This window comes from Lutra lutra, chromosome 11, assembly GCF_902655055.1.
Source record: "Lutra lutra chromosome 11, mLutLut1.2, whole genome shotgun sequence".
NCBI classification, from domain to species: Eukaryota; Metazoa; Chordata; class Mammalia; order Carnivora; family Mustelidae; genus Lutra; species Lutra lutra.
In genome coordinates, this window is record NC_062288.1 from 51,660,527 (window position 1) to 51,675,945 (window position 15,419).

Sequence of the window (15,419 nt, forward strand, 5' to 3'; positions counted from 1 at the left end):
TTGGAGAGTCTAGCGTTGTCAGGCAGATGGACGGCATAGCACACACATAAAGGTGTTACATGCAGGTGCGGCCCTTGAAAGGATAACAGTAACAGATTCTTGTTTCCCAGCCGTCTGTACTTTGTACCTTCAAGGGGATATGCTGGGGAAGATCGAGCTTGTCAGCGTTATCAATTTCTATTTGTGAAAAGAGCAGACTCTCCCGGCCGTATCACTTAGTTGTAATTGTTGCTCTTCACATTTAATCCTACAGCCAGTTCCTAAAGCTTGGGGGCTTTTTAAAATTTCCGTCCTCTTTGGAATGCTTCCGTCTAAATTGGCTTAAAGTTCTCTCTCACGTCTTTTTGAGTTCCTTTGTGGGCTTAATCGTAATTCTAGATCACCACAGAGATCTCCCTGCAAAGAAGGCAACATAAAGCAGCGTTTGCTAGGGTAGAGCTAGACGTGAAAGAAATATTCCACAGGTTGGCACGATGTCTGCTCAGTACTGAGCACCTTCCCATTTACGGCTCTATGTCTGAAGCAAGTTTTCTTTTAAGCCTCGGTCAGCTGTGATGATTTTAAGATACTTCTCCTGACCCGATTATTTTCTTGCACTCAGACTAAGAGATCAGTTTTGTGTCATTTGAGATGTTTGTACTTATGTGACAGGAATTCTATTAATTAGTAGTATCCGCTTATCTGAAGCAAACGTATGAGGATTTTAATACGGTTTATTTTCTATGGTCATTGTGGCTGTAAAGTTGACAAAAGCTTGGGGAGGGGTCAGCTGGTGGGTCTCAAATGGAACTCGTCGCTTAATTTAGCATTTTGTTTTTTAAATATGGATCGACTTTTTAAAAATAACTATTTTAGGGATCTTTTCAGTCCTTGCCTCTGTGTAGCAAGTTTAATGTTTCTTCCACATGGTAGAAACAAAGCTGTGCCTTTCCAGCAGGGACTGGCTGCTGACACTGAAACTCTTGCCACAGGCTACAGGTGTTTGCAAGCCTCCCTGTTTTCAGTGTCTTCGGTAATCACATATAACTTTACTCCATTTTTCAGTTGAGATTGCCATTTTCCTGACGCTAAGGCAATAATATTTTCAAGCAGAGAAGTATTTCAGACTGTCCATACTGTTGTCGGTTCTACAGGAAGGGAAGCATCCTTTAAGCACCAACTATTAAATGAAAAGTGATGTAGATTGACATCAATTCCCAAAACTGGTAGAAATAAGAAAACTCCAGGTTCTGTTTATTTTTAAAATTTGAAATATGAAATCATGTGCATCCATACTACCATGTTGTGTAATATTTGATTTTGTTCAATATGATGTGGCCTTAAATTTAATTCCCCCAGTGTTTATTGTGTACTTCCTCTGAGGCGTTGGCTCTCAAACTTGGAGTCATCAAGAGTCTTTTACAAAATACTGAAGCCTTGGTCATACCCCCAGAGTTTCTGACTTAACTGGTATGGGAACTAACCTGAATATTGGAATTTTTAAAATCTTACGAGCAAACCTAAGGTGCAGTAAACTTTGAGTATCATGGACGTATGGGTAGGAGGAAGTGATGGGGATCCTGGTGACCCATTTCACTAGGGTTTTCCTTTAAGTCACTTGCTAAATTTGGGGTGTGTTTGTCTTAATTTATCTACAAATTTCATTCCACCCCCTTTTGGACCAGTGGCCTGGGTGTGATTGATACGCCTAGGAGTGGATGGAGTCTGTGGATCTGAAAGAGGTATCTGGTAGCTGTGCAGAGTGGTGGAGAGAACGCTATTTGTTCTGGGAGTCAAGAACTCTGTGTTCTAGTGAAAGCCAGTTGTATAACTGGTTACTCATCTGTAAACTGAACAATAAAGATTTCCTCCTGTTTACCTCTTGGCATTCATATGAGGTTCAGATCTAACAACGTGTTATTAAAGTGCAGGCTCACTATTATTATAACTATATTTTTAGTGAGTGAACCTGGGCTTCTGGCTCTTCAGTACCAAGCCCTATCTTGCCAAACAAAGTAGATAGATGAATTTGATGGTATATTACATGGAACAGTGATGTTTTGTTTTGATACTAAGTTTTATTTGGTTATTTTATACATCAGCTACTTTTTTTTTTTTCTGGTTTCCCTGGTCTGATAAGAACCAGTCTTTTCCTTGTGCAAATTGTGACTGTAAATCAGAGTAGCTTGTGTGTGTGTGCAAGCGTGCATGCACGTGTGTGCATGTGTATTCTGTAAAGTGTCTCATTATGTAATAATCAAACACAAAGAATTTGCAGAATATGTAATTGAACAGTGAAAATCCAATAGCAGATTTCTTGGGATTAATTGTTTTAAAAAGCTTTGTTTTGTTGTTACCTATTGCTTTGAACTTCCCATTTTCTATTTTAGTTAAACTGGATACTGTGCATTAATAAAGATGATTTTCTTCAGAATTCTTTTTTTTTTTTTAAAGATTTTATTTATTTATTTGACAGAGAGAGATCACAAGTAGGCAGAGAGGCAGGCAGAGAGAGAGGAAGGGAAGCAGGCTCCCTGCTGAGCAGAGATGCGGGACTCGATCCCAGGACCCTGAGATCATGACCCGAGCCGAAGGCAGTGGCTTAACCTACTGAGCCACCCAGGCGCCCCAGAATTCTTTATAGACTGTTGAATCACAAATATTTTTGGTTCCATTTTTTTTTTTCCCGAATATTGACTCAGCTAGGCAAGACATGTTAGGTAGAACTAGGTACTACGGCATAAGCTGCTAATGTGTTTTTAGTTAAAAAGCTCTATAGTATTGAATCTTGGAATTCGTTATAAGTGACCCATTTTGCTAGGTCAGTCTCTACTTTTGTGGCTTGTGTGGGCCAGAATAAGTGATAACTGTGGCAGAAACTGAAGCATGTACAAATATTGACTCAGGTCACTTAGCAGTAGCTGGCAGAATTAGGGGCGTTCTCCTTTTGCCAGGCATGTTGCTTAACATGTTGGACAGCAGAACTGTCCAGACAATATTGGAACAATTACTATAAAAGAATTTCCTAGAGCTTATACAGCATTAATGTAAAATACATTTAAAATAAGGAAAACTCATATTTTTTACTATGTATTCTTATTTTAGGGTATAAAAGAAAAGCATTTAAATCTAAATCCTGAATTTCTTTTATGGAAAACATATCTTCACCCTTTCGGAATCTTTTTTCCCCACTTTGGTGTGCATTGTTGAGGGGAAAGGAACATTTTAGATTCAGTAGCCATTTATGTCTACTTGGAAAGCAGAATCTAATTATGAAAATGTAAGTCTGTGAAATGCTCCTGTCATGTCAAGAATCACTTCTGGTATTTCCCATAATTACTGTTTTGCTTGTTCTCTAACTCAAGTTATCTTCACTTACGTGGCTGTTATCAATTTGAATATCTGATAGGTGGTGATTAGAAAGCTGGTTATAAATAGACCCATTGAGGATGGGGACAAGAATGAGTATTTTATATTTCTGTGGACGACAGCAGTGGAATAACTGTTTCATCCATTGAGCAAGAAGATTCAATAAAATGCCTCAGAAGACTAAAATAAACCCAAATTCTGAATTTAAAAACAAGGATTTTGATTTTGAAAATGAGAATTTGAAAATACGCTACATAATTTCTCACCTCTGATAGATAATGGAGGGATCCCAGAATGGTCTAAGTTGTCAAACACACTCACCCTGCACGCGCACGCACACACACACATGCACACACGTGCACATGCACGGGTACAATATTCAGCATTAAGTGTGTACGGAAAATGATATAACCTAACATCTCAGAAGCTTATAGTCAAGGAAGAAATGGAACTGGGGGGTTTTGATCCAAATAGAGAGACCTAACAGGGCCTGCATCCTAGGCCTCCTAAGAATTTTACTGACATGATGACGACTTCCTAAAAATTCTCACTAACATCCTCAGATCTGAAGAGAAGTAAACTGAGTAGATAGCCTCAGCTTTTGTGGTCGTTGCTGTTGTTTTTATATCTTGTGAGGTAGAAATAATTGAAATGATTCTGGAAAGAGACTAGTGAAATGGAGGAATGTGGACAAGTATTGCCTCACTGGAGAAATGAAGGCCTCAAGAGCAACAGTCTAAATTGGGAAAACGATCAATAGTTCTCTTCAACAAAATACCCTTCTCCAACTAATCTTAGATGTTCCACAAGAAGAAAACACCAATTTACTGAATCCATGGAATTGTCTAATAATTGCTCCCCACAAATAGAGCTTCTTAATAAGAACATAAATTCCATAAAACAAGAGCTCAGAGATGAGATGATAAAACAATAGCATGAGATGAAAAGGGATATTTTAGATCTAGTGAAACAAATTGAAAATGAAAAAACCATGGTAATTATAGAACAAAAATATTCATTAGAAATAGCAGGAAGCAGAACAGACATCAGTGAAACCCTTTACCAACAAAGGGGAAAGGTTCAAGACAATCACAGGGAATGAAAAAAGGAAAATGGACCCAAGCAATTGGGGAGAAGTTAATTAATAAGAAAGACAAAGGCAGCATATAACAAAGAGATTATTTATATCCCTGAAGCTGATATTCTAAAGCAATGAAACAGAAGATGATTTTGTGAAAAGATGAAAGATTATTTCATCAGAAAAGAAAAATAAATGGATAGATTGAAAGGACTCTCCTTTTTAAGGACAGTTTGTTGCAAATGTTCATCACAGGGTCATATCCTAATGGGCTATTGATTTTCAAATAATAATTCTTCTGGGAGGTTCATCAGGTAAAGCAAAGATCTGTGGTGGGGTAAGGTGGGGAGGAAGGATATATATGGGATTCAAGAAGGTTTATCAAGAATCTCCAACATTTAATGGCAGAGGATAATGAAGAAAAATCTTTGGTGTTCAAAAAGAAGTGTAATCCGATGGTCCGTCCAGGCAAGGGTTATTATAATAGAGAGAAAATGGGTAGGCAGGTCAGAAATTCCCAAACATGAACTAGACTGATTGACAATGAAGCCCACACAATGAAGAGATGAATGTAAAAGCAAAAAATGAAATTGAGAAGTAGAGAGAGCATAGTAAGATTAATGGGGCAAACAGTGAATCTGTTTTAAACACATATAAAACTTGGTTACAGGACAGAAAGCAAATTTTATAAAGTAGGGCGATGTTCATAAACATAACCAATATGAGGCACTAGAGAGAGGTGAGATGGAGGGATGTGTGAAAGTGCTGATATTTTCTTTCTGAGCAAGGACAGACTCCCTGCTGCCTAAAATAGAAACACAGAGGTAAAAAAAAAAAAAAAAAAAAAAAGAGAGAGAGAGACACCAAACACTGATTTTTTAAAATAATTTCCTTCTTTAACCCTTGGAAGATCTTTTTGGAAATGATACCTCATATAGGAAGGAAGAATTTAGGATGTTTATGGTACCTAGTTGCAGTTTTTAATTCTATTAAAATCATTTAAATTTCATATCTTTTAAAGAAAAATAACATCATTGATATGATCTCACTTTTATGAAGGGTTATTTTCTTTATCTATCCATCTCCCAGAAGAATTAATACATAAATGGAAAGAAATCAGGGAAAGTTTCATGTGTGTGGTGGTGGTGATCCTGTTGCTGGGGTGGGGGTGCTTTTGTTTTCATTGTGCTTTTTCATCTTATATGAATTTTTACAATATGCCCATATTTTCTACCAAGGGTTTTTTACATACCCACCCACAAAGCTATTGTGCCCAAATCCTCATGGTGTTTAATTGTAAGTAGTAGGTAAATTAGGCTGTCTTCTGCAGGTAACAGAAAATCCTCCCCAAAGTGACACACAAGAAAGTTTATCCCTTAGTGAAGTAGCAGAGTAGCGGACAGCACCAGGCGGTCAATAATGGCAACAGTATCAGATCTTTCAAACGGCTCCCCTCTCTTGGCCTTAGAGTTGGTGTCGTCATAGGTCTGTTTTTTCCACAAGACACGAGTTGACGTGTCTATTTATGGATGAACAAATCTGGAGACACAGAAGAGACATTTTGCTTCCTTGGATATTTTCTTTAGGAAGTTTTACCTTGAATTTCTTCAGTAAATCATCCTTCATAATTTATTGGACAGAATAGCAGCATCTGCCCATGTATTAGCCAGTCACAGAGAGAAGAATGGGACTACCACAAGAGCTCCTTAGGGTCATACTGAACCTAGAAGGGTCGATGCTGCAGCTCACCTTTTAGTTTTTATTAGGAAGAAGAAAGGCGGAGAAGAATGCATCTTAGCGAGGCACAAGCAGTATTTGCTACAGTGTGTATGCTGGTGATTGGAATTTTCTTCTTTGGAACTAACTTACTTACTTACTTACTTTCTTTCTTTGTTTTTTAGTATTTTATTTATTTATTTGAGAAAGAGACCATGTGAGAGAGCATGAGAGGGAGGGAGCAAGGAGCCTGATATAGGGCTGTATCCCAGGACACTGGGATCATGATCCAAGCCTAAGGCAGATGCTTAACCAACAGAGCTACCCAGTCGCCCTTCTTTGTAATTTTATTTAGTTTATATTTCTTAAAATATAATTAAATGAAGGAAGTAGACCATGTGATTTCTTTCAGTTGAATTGTGGGTGTTACTTCATTTTCATGAAGATATGCATCATTTTAACACTGATAATTTGTTTTTTATTGGTATTGAATAGAAAGCCTTTCTTAATACTGTCTGTTGTTAGAAGGAACCCTAAAAAGAGTAGTTATGGAAGAACACTGGATCTCTCTAGGGTTGTAAATCATTTTTTAGAAGAGGAAAGCCAATGCTGTAGACTAGTGTAATACTAGAATTTATTATAAATTTGAGTAAAATATTCCTTTAATGTTGGCTTTGAAGAATACAGAAAATATTAAGGGAAATTTATCTAATGTATAAACTTTGCAGTACACTGAAGGAAGCTTATTTTTAAAATATTCAAAATGCAATTTCTTTGCCAGTATGTTGTTATAATTATTACATCTTCAGAGTAATGAACAATTTTAACAATCTGGAATAGTAACTGCATTTTAACAATTTTTTTCTGAATTGGAATACTTTGAAAACAATTTAATTGGAATAAAAGCCCATGAAAATGACTTTAAAAATAAGCTTTCTGTAGATGAAATTCAAAGATATTTTGGCATGTGCTCCAAATCAGAGTGGTAGTGCTGTGGTCTGTCCCATTCTTGAAATGAAGATGAAATGCCAGTGGTTGGCTTGGATGTGTGGTGTCCTTACTATGGGCAGTTTTCCCTTTACTCCTTTTGGGAGATTGACAATCAAGAGATGAAGGAATGAGAAAATACCTTGTATCTACTAGTTCCATTCTACCCCCACTAAGTCACTTGCTCAAAACAAATTTAATTTAAATGAATTTTTGCAATACTAAATGACCTACACTTTAAATATTATCAGAAACATTGTGTTTAGGGTTACTCTATGATGCTATGGTTCATGAATACAAAACTAAGCAATTCTTATGTTTTGGAAGAGTATCAGTTCTGTTCATTATTTTAGTATTAAATTTTCCATAGTGAAATAAGTGATAGGTTTTTTAATATATAGTGCTTTTAAAATACCCAATAATTAAATCCAATGAAAATTACATCTAAGGAAGAAGGAAATTTACCAAACCACAGAGTGTAACTAGTCATTTACTTATGATTAAACTCTTTGCATGTTGATAAGCTTGGAAATACCCCAGAACTTCATTTTTTTTTTTTAACTTCTTCCCCTCGTGGCCTACCACTTACATTGAAACATTTCATTTATAATTTATATTCAGTATTGACACAGTTGTAGCCCCGAGGATGTCTTTTTCAATTGCTTGAGGTAAGTTTTGGTGGGTGTCGAGGGCATGATATATATCCAAACTGGGTTAAAATAGTTTTAAATTTTAAAATTTGAGATTAAAAACAAAACAAAACATAACCAACAAAATTTCACTGAATTTCCATTAAATTACGTTGTGGCCTGGGAGTTCTTACAGTAGTAAAAACAGGTTTTACCCAGAAAGTTTTCAGGGAACTGCATGTAAGGTGAACTAGAAAAGCTCTTGGTGAATTGAACATGATTTAAATTTTACGCTTGATGGTGCTTTTTAAAAAGTTTTTATTTAAATTCCTGTTAGTTAACTATACAGTGTAGTATTAGTTTCAGGTGTGCAATTTAGTGATTCAGTACTTAAATACGACACCCAGTGATCGCATTGAGGAGTGCACTCCTTAATCCCCATCCCCTACTCAACCCATCCCCTACTCAACCCATCCCCGCCCACCTTCCCTCTGGCAACAGTTCTCTGTGGTTAAGAGTCTGTCTTTTGGTTTGCTTCTCCTTCTCTCTCTCTGAGGGTACTTTTTAAACCTGCTTATGAATAAAATTCAATTGTGTATTTTCAATGTATGATTTTGTGTCAAGAACCACTCATTTTAGATTTAAAAACATATCACAATCAGTTATCATTTTCATGGTTTTTCTGCCACATTCCCCTCTGATCTAATTGTTTCATCAGTTTAGGAGGTCAGTTTAGGAGGTCAGTGGTTGGAGCCCTATGTTTTCATCATTTTTTATCACTGTCATTCTTCGTGTTAACATAATAAGCTAATGTTTCAGAGGCTTTTTCTGTACCTGGCATTGTTTTATCACTTAATCCTTCCTGGGATTTGAAGAGGTCTATGGTGGTTACAGAAGTATTCATATTTTGCAGAAATGGAAACAGGTTCAGGGGAACTTACTGATGGTGATCATGGCTAGGAACTGGCAGGGTCGGGTTTGAACTTGGTTTGTTTGCCATGTCTCTGTTCCTGTTTACCATGTCTCTGCCTCTTTTTCTCAAAGGCAAAGATATTTTGCATAGGAGAATATGTTTCCTACCTGGTGCTAAAAATATGGAATCATCTGTATTTATAAATAAGTGTATAGGCTTACTTCTTAGTCTGGGGAGGTTTAAGGCACAAACAGGCAACTGTGTTGAAAGGCTTGGTAGAGGAGACTTACTTCACATTCTCAGGGCTTGATAGTGAAACTGGGGAAGTTAACACTGTCCAGGGCTGAGAGAGTCCAGGAAGCCTCCTAAGTTCCATGAGACTTGATGATAATGCAGTGGAATGAGTACACACTGTGGACAGAACCAGTATCCCCAAAGCATTTGGCAAGTTTGCCAATACTCGCAGGACATCTTATAAGTCATAAAGGTAAGGTTTGCACAGAGTAACACATTATCACTAATGTAATTTAGCTGAAGAACCTTTTCAGTTTATTTTTTCCCCCATATGTTGGCCCCATGGGGTTCAGTGTGTTTTTTGACCAAAATATTAGAATTATACCCACATCCCCCTTCAGTCCTTAGCTAGAAATGGGGATGGGTAGGGCGTCAATCAAGTCTGTGTCTCCTCTCAAATCCTGATCCCAACATACTATGTTACATTCTTAAGGCAAAAGACTAATCTAGCTGACAAAATTTTACTCTCTTTTTAATGTATATTGGTCCAATATGGGTCCAATTTTAATATTTTCGGTGAAAACCAGATGGCGATGTTTTTATGTACCAACGTGATGCAACGTTTATCTTTACCTTGAGTTAAATCTATGCATTAAATTCACCAGTTAGGTACTAATGCAACTTTTCAAGAGCCAACGCCTGGATTTCCATCAACTAAGTTTTGTAATCTTGTTGGCTGTGAGACTCTTGAACCATCTCTATGAATACACTGTGGAGGCATTATTGATTGTCAGGTTAATGACCAACAAAATTTATTGCCTTCCAGGGGAAAGAAGCTTTCAGAAGATCATTAAATGCATTAAAATCTGCAGATGCCCACTGGTGTGGGGCTCTCTTTAGCAGGCGGACTCCTTTGGGTCAGTTATTCTTAGCCTGGGTATTTCTATCTTATGGCATCGCAGGTCTAAGATTAGCTTGTTAGGCGTTATCATGCCATCTGAGTTACCTCCTAATATAACTCTACACTGGAATGATTATTTATAGAAAGAGCATTCTGTCATTTTTGGGTTATTTCTAGTAGTTTAAATAAAGAAGAATAACATTCAAGTGAAACCACAGATTCCTTCCTGCTGCCAAAACAACATGATAACTGTCTGCTTAAGGGGCAGTGATGTTTAAATGTGTGCTTAGGTTGATTGCAGAATTCTTTTTATCTCTGCCACCTTGACAGAAAAGGGAGGACTTGGGGTATTGATGTAGAATGCTTGTGGAAAGGCAGAGAAGCAGCCTTGATGCTTTCTGTCACAGAGCACTGAGGACTCTGGTTGATGATGACAACAAGAGACACACAGAGTTTATTTTTAGAAACAGACATTGCTAAGCTCTCTGTTTGGTGTTAAAATGGCTCATAAACAGGGCTCCTTGTTGTTGACCCTTCCAGGGAAAATGGCATTTAATACACACACACACACACACACACACGTTTTTTTTTTCACTTTGTAAGAATGACTCTATTATTAAGAATATAATTAGAACTTTTTTAAAGCTAAGAAATCTAAATTCTCTAAAATTCCTCCAAAAGATATACAGTACTTTTTAAAATTCCATGAAGATTGGATCTACAGGATGGTTTATAAAAAAAAAAGTTACAAATACAGTGAATATATGGGTTGGTTATACAGTGTAGAAAAATAAGTGAATGTACATAATAAATAACTCTTAGTAATAAATTATGATACCAGTAAAATTATGTCATCTATGCTTCTGGCTTTATTGTGATAATACATGAAGTCTAGCTATGAAAGATATTATGACTATAATTAATTAAGGTGCTGACTTAAGTAGATTAGACAAAATATTTCAGTATATAAAAAAAGGAGGTAGAAGCCTCTGCTAGCTGTTTTGGTATAACTAACTCGTGTTAAATCCAACATATTTCATGTAAAAGGGAATACAGTTTCACATTTGAGAACTGATCTCTTAGCTTACTTAGACTGTAAGTTTAATTCAGATCTTAGTAATTGATTTATTGACTTAAAATTAGAATTAGGATTTTACTCTCTTAAATTTGCATTTTGTATTTCCTGATTATTCACTCATTGTTGCTAGATGATGAAATGTTAAAGTGGTATGGTAATACATTTCATGTTACACATTAATTGAAATGCTTTAGAATGGAAAACTTAGAGCTCTATAAGAATATTCATAATTTTATTGCTGAATTATTTACTGAAAAACATATTATTTTTTTAAAAGATAAATCTGCTTGTGCTTGTATGCAATATAAGAAACCCACAGACCATTAGGAACTTGCAAAATGACAGACAAACAGGAAACACACAGCAATTCAAGTGTATTCTCAAAGAATTACTGATGTAAATAAATTCAGAGGATTGGAAGGAGAAGAAATTGCAGGAACTTATTGCATCCCGACCACTCTTAATTAGCAGGTTGAAGGTTTGGGGAGATGATGTAATTGCTTGAAGTTTTAGAAGCTAAGGTGAAATAGTCATTCATCTCTGCATTCTTTTTTTGCTCAAAAATATTTGAGAGCCAACCATGTACCAGGTATTGTTTTATTTTATTTTATTTTTTTATTTTATTTATTTATTTGACAGAGAGAGAGAGATCACAAGTAAGCAGAGAGGCAGGCAGAGAGCGAGGAGGAAGCAGGCTCCCTGCTGGGCAGAGAGCCCGATGTGGGGCTCCATCCCAGGACCCTGGGATCATGACCTGAGCTGAAGGCAGAGGCTTAACCCACTGAGCCACCCCGGCGCCCCCCCCAGGTATTGTTTTAGTCACAGAGGATACAACTATGAAACAAATCAGGAGATATATGATTGACTGATTGTTCAGTTGAATAATGGATGGATAAGCCTACTTTAGACACTAATAAGTACTAAGAAAAAATAAAAGAAAAATGAGATAGAAAGTGATTGATAGTAGCAAAGGCAGTATTAGAGGATTCAAATAAAGCCTTTTGAGGAGGCTAAGATACAAAGAATGTCTTCCCCAAAGAAGTAGTTTTCCCTCAACATTCCATTTGATCTAGAACAAATAGAATGAGAACAGTTAGAATAGAGCAGAAAGTGCCCGGGAGCTATTTTAGCCTCCACTTACCTCTGTCTTGTGTAAGAGATGGAAAAGCTTTTATCAGTGGGTAGGTGAGAAAGCCAGGGGAAAGCTGTTATCTGTAGATTTTCTCTCTTTTCCAAAGACAGATTTTGGAATCAGGAGACCTCTCCCTAGGATCAAGGCTATTGGCGAGAAATTAAGGACCTTCTAACCACTTACCTTGGTTCTTTCCCAAAGGTTCATCTTTGCCCAGCATTCCAGCTCTAACCTCAAATATGTCTAAACTTCTTACCCAAGCAGTATGAGCCATCCTAGAGTTTAGTGAAGTGACGAATTCCTCTTCCCTGGGGGCTAAAAAGAATGGGATAGTGTATCTTTATCCCCTGAAGTTAGAAGAAAAGTCTATAAAAATTTTCTCAAATTTACAATATTGAATACTTCTTTAAGGGATTATATAATACAATATTCATTACATGGGTTGTATTAAACCCTTACAATGTACCCAGTATTTAATTCAAGGAAATCATGGGATAAATAGCAACTTTGTTGTAGATGTAAGAAGTGTAACATCTAAACAAAATGTTTAGAATACATTGTCTTCATCATGTTGGGAAGTGGATAGATTTGTGATTAATTGTTACAAAAGTTGAGTAAGGAAATACTTAGATCTGTTTTTAAAAAAGGGGAAATGTCAATGTGCTAAAAGCTATTTCCCCCACATGTTCTGCTTTCTCATGGGTAGGGAAGTGTTGGATACACATAGTAGGATGGACAAACATTTTTGAGGGACTGACACATGATCTCACATGCTTGATGCCTCATGGGGTTTTCCCTCAACATTCCAATTGGTCTAAGTCAAAAGGAATGAAAGCACAGTTAGAATAGAGCAGGAAGTGTTCTGGAGCTATTTTAAACTCCACTGAGTTCTGCCTTCTGTAAGGGATGAGGAAGCCTTTATCGGTGGGTACGTGAGGAAACCAGGGGAAGGAGATCCTCTACCATTTTCTTTAGCCTCAAGAATATTGGGACTGAGCCAAACTCCTGGGCAACATGCTTTGTTGGCTTCACAGTGTGTAGCTTGAGGGAATGTTTAATAACTACATCCCTCACCCCCACAAGGATTGTCTCATTTAATCAATCCATTTCAATTATTGAGTACTTCACAATTGTATTTTTAGGCCAGATTTCTGGTTTATCTGGTGTGTGTGTGTGTGTGTGTGTGTGTGTGTGTGTACACTAATAACCAGCTATTTCCTTTTTCTGAAATACCCTTCTGCTGCTCTGTTCCAATTAATCTTTGCTGGGAGAAATCCTAACTCTTATAAAGCACAGTTCAAATGTCTTCTATTTCCCCCCAACCCCTGCAACAGTTTCCCAGTTATGACACATCCCCTCCCCCATAGTTCTTTATTACTATCTTAGAAATTCCCACTTTCTGTCTCACAGTGTAGTTATTTATGTATGTGTGTCCCCATCCCCCTCATTAGTTATATTAGAAGCTCTGTGAGGAAAAGGATCATGTTTTACTTCTATTTTTATTTCCTATGGTGCCTAGCACATAATTGATCCCTGAGACTATTTTTAGATGAATGAATGCGTGATTAAAGAGTACAGTGGTATCACAGTCTGTTTTTATAAAATTTTTATTTTTAAAAAATGATTCATTCTTTTATGTAGAAAATAAGTCCTCAAGCTTTTGTTTCGTTGTTTTGTAAATCTGAGCACTGTAAACTTCTTGGGATGTCAGAGCCTTTGGCTTAAAATTAAAACCATTCAGGCACTTAGGTGGCTCAGTTGGTTAAGCAACTGCCTTCGGCTCAGGTCGTAATCCCTGAGTCCTGGGATTGAGTCCCGCGTTGCACTCCCAGTTTTGCCGGCAGTCTGCTTCTCCCTCTGAGCTTCTCCTTTCATGCTCTCTCTCAATCTCTCTTCTCTCAAATAAATAAATAAAATCTTTTTTTAAAAAATTGAAACCATTCATTGTAGAATATAAGTCAAGAATGACCTCCAGTGCTTTGACTTATGTATATGATCTTAAATATTTCAATTATTTTTAGGGAAGGAGTTCTGTAATATTCTTATTTGACTTGATTTTTTAATCAATAATTCCAATAGAAATTTCATGAGAGATGTGTTTGCATTCAACATATTAAGTATGAAATAGTTAATTTAAGACTGCTTGAATATAAATGCATTCTTTTTGGTCCAAGGAGAATAAATTGTGAAAATGATTACAGGTGTACTTTTATAATATTCAAACACTGTTTCACTTATCTCCTATTTTTCTTCTTCATGAAATTTTATGTAGAGACAGTTTTCTTAGATAAGACAAAAATGGATAGATTTCTTCTGGTTGATAGTAGTATCAATTTGAACAGTTTTACCCCCTTTTAAGAACTCATTCTGGATTGATTCAGGTATTGTTTAATTGGCTGTATTTTTTGAGAAGGGGGCACTGGAAAAGATTTTTTGGTAAACAATTTAATAACCAAATGTTGAATGCCAAGAGGATCAGTAATTTAAAAAACTATCTAAAGTAAAATGTCAGGACAGGGAATTCACATAGTGATTTATTAAAGAAAGACAGATGGAACGAGTGAATTAATCTCTGTACACAGTTATTCAAGGAGAAGAATGAAATAAATATTTTCATGTCCAAGTGGAAGAGGAACAGTGAAGAGAATAAGTGTAATATAAGTAGGAAAAGATGTAAGTTTTTTTCTGGGTAGTCTTTGCTCTGGTTTAGCCTTAAAACTGAGCACAAGAAAGGGTACATTAAGTCATTAAGGCTCAGAAAAATAATTGAGTTAGTTCACTGGCATATATATTTATAATGCGGGCCAAGAAAGGGGTTGAATAATAAAGCCAAATTTTGTGACATGGCTGTTGAACTCAGCTTAGTAGAGCACAGGAATGAATATTTGCCAGTGTTCTCTCCCTGACTTTGCCAATTATATGTTATCATCGTGAGTCATAGGTAGGTTTCTAAGTGCTATAATAGTTGCATTGAGATGGCACAAGTCAAAGCTGGTTGGCTTTGGATTTAGAAGTTTCTCATTCTTATATTAAGCATTAAGCATTAATAAGAATTAGTTAAATAAATGACTTAAGCATTAAGAATTAGTTAAAGCAAATTTCCAAAGATTATGATTTTTGCAACTATAAATTTAGTTACTTGATTTCAATCATCTGTTTTCTTTCCTGAAAGGTAAACATATAAATGTTAGAAAAAAATATTTGTGTACCAAGTGAACCTACTTTGGTACTGTAAGGAGGAAAACAATATAAACAATCTCAGGCAAGAGGTAATTAAACATAATAAAAACAATGCTGTGAATCTGTAATCACTTCTCTCACACTTTAATCAAGAGTCAGCTCTCACTGTCCATTATCCCAATAATTAAATGAAAATTCTCCTGTATCATTGGCCTAGAAAGAT

The 15,419-nt window shown here is 36.3% G+C and overlaps 1 protein-coding gene and 1 long non-coding RNA gene across 10 annotated transcripts in view; one reads left to right on the forward strand and one right to left on the reverse strand.

Moving 5' to 3' along the window:
* Nucleotides 1-15,419, forward strand: part of HDAC9 (histone deacetylase 9) — a 938,635-nt gene that overhangs the window by 396,994 nt on the left and 526,222 nt on the right. The gene's annotated exons all lie outside the window — the stretch shown is intronic.
* Nucleotides 348-12,140, reverse strand: LOC125081401 (uncharacterized). Its single transcript, XR_007121673.1, has 2 exons — nucleotides 12,026-12,140; nucleotides 348-396 (listed from the first exon to the last, which is right to left on the reverse strand). It is a non-coding gene; the product is annotated as an uncharacterized LOC125081401 (long non-coding RNA).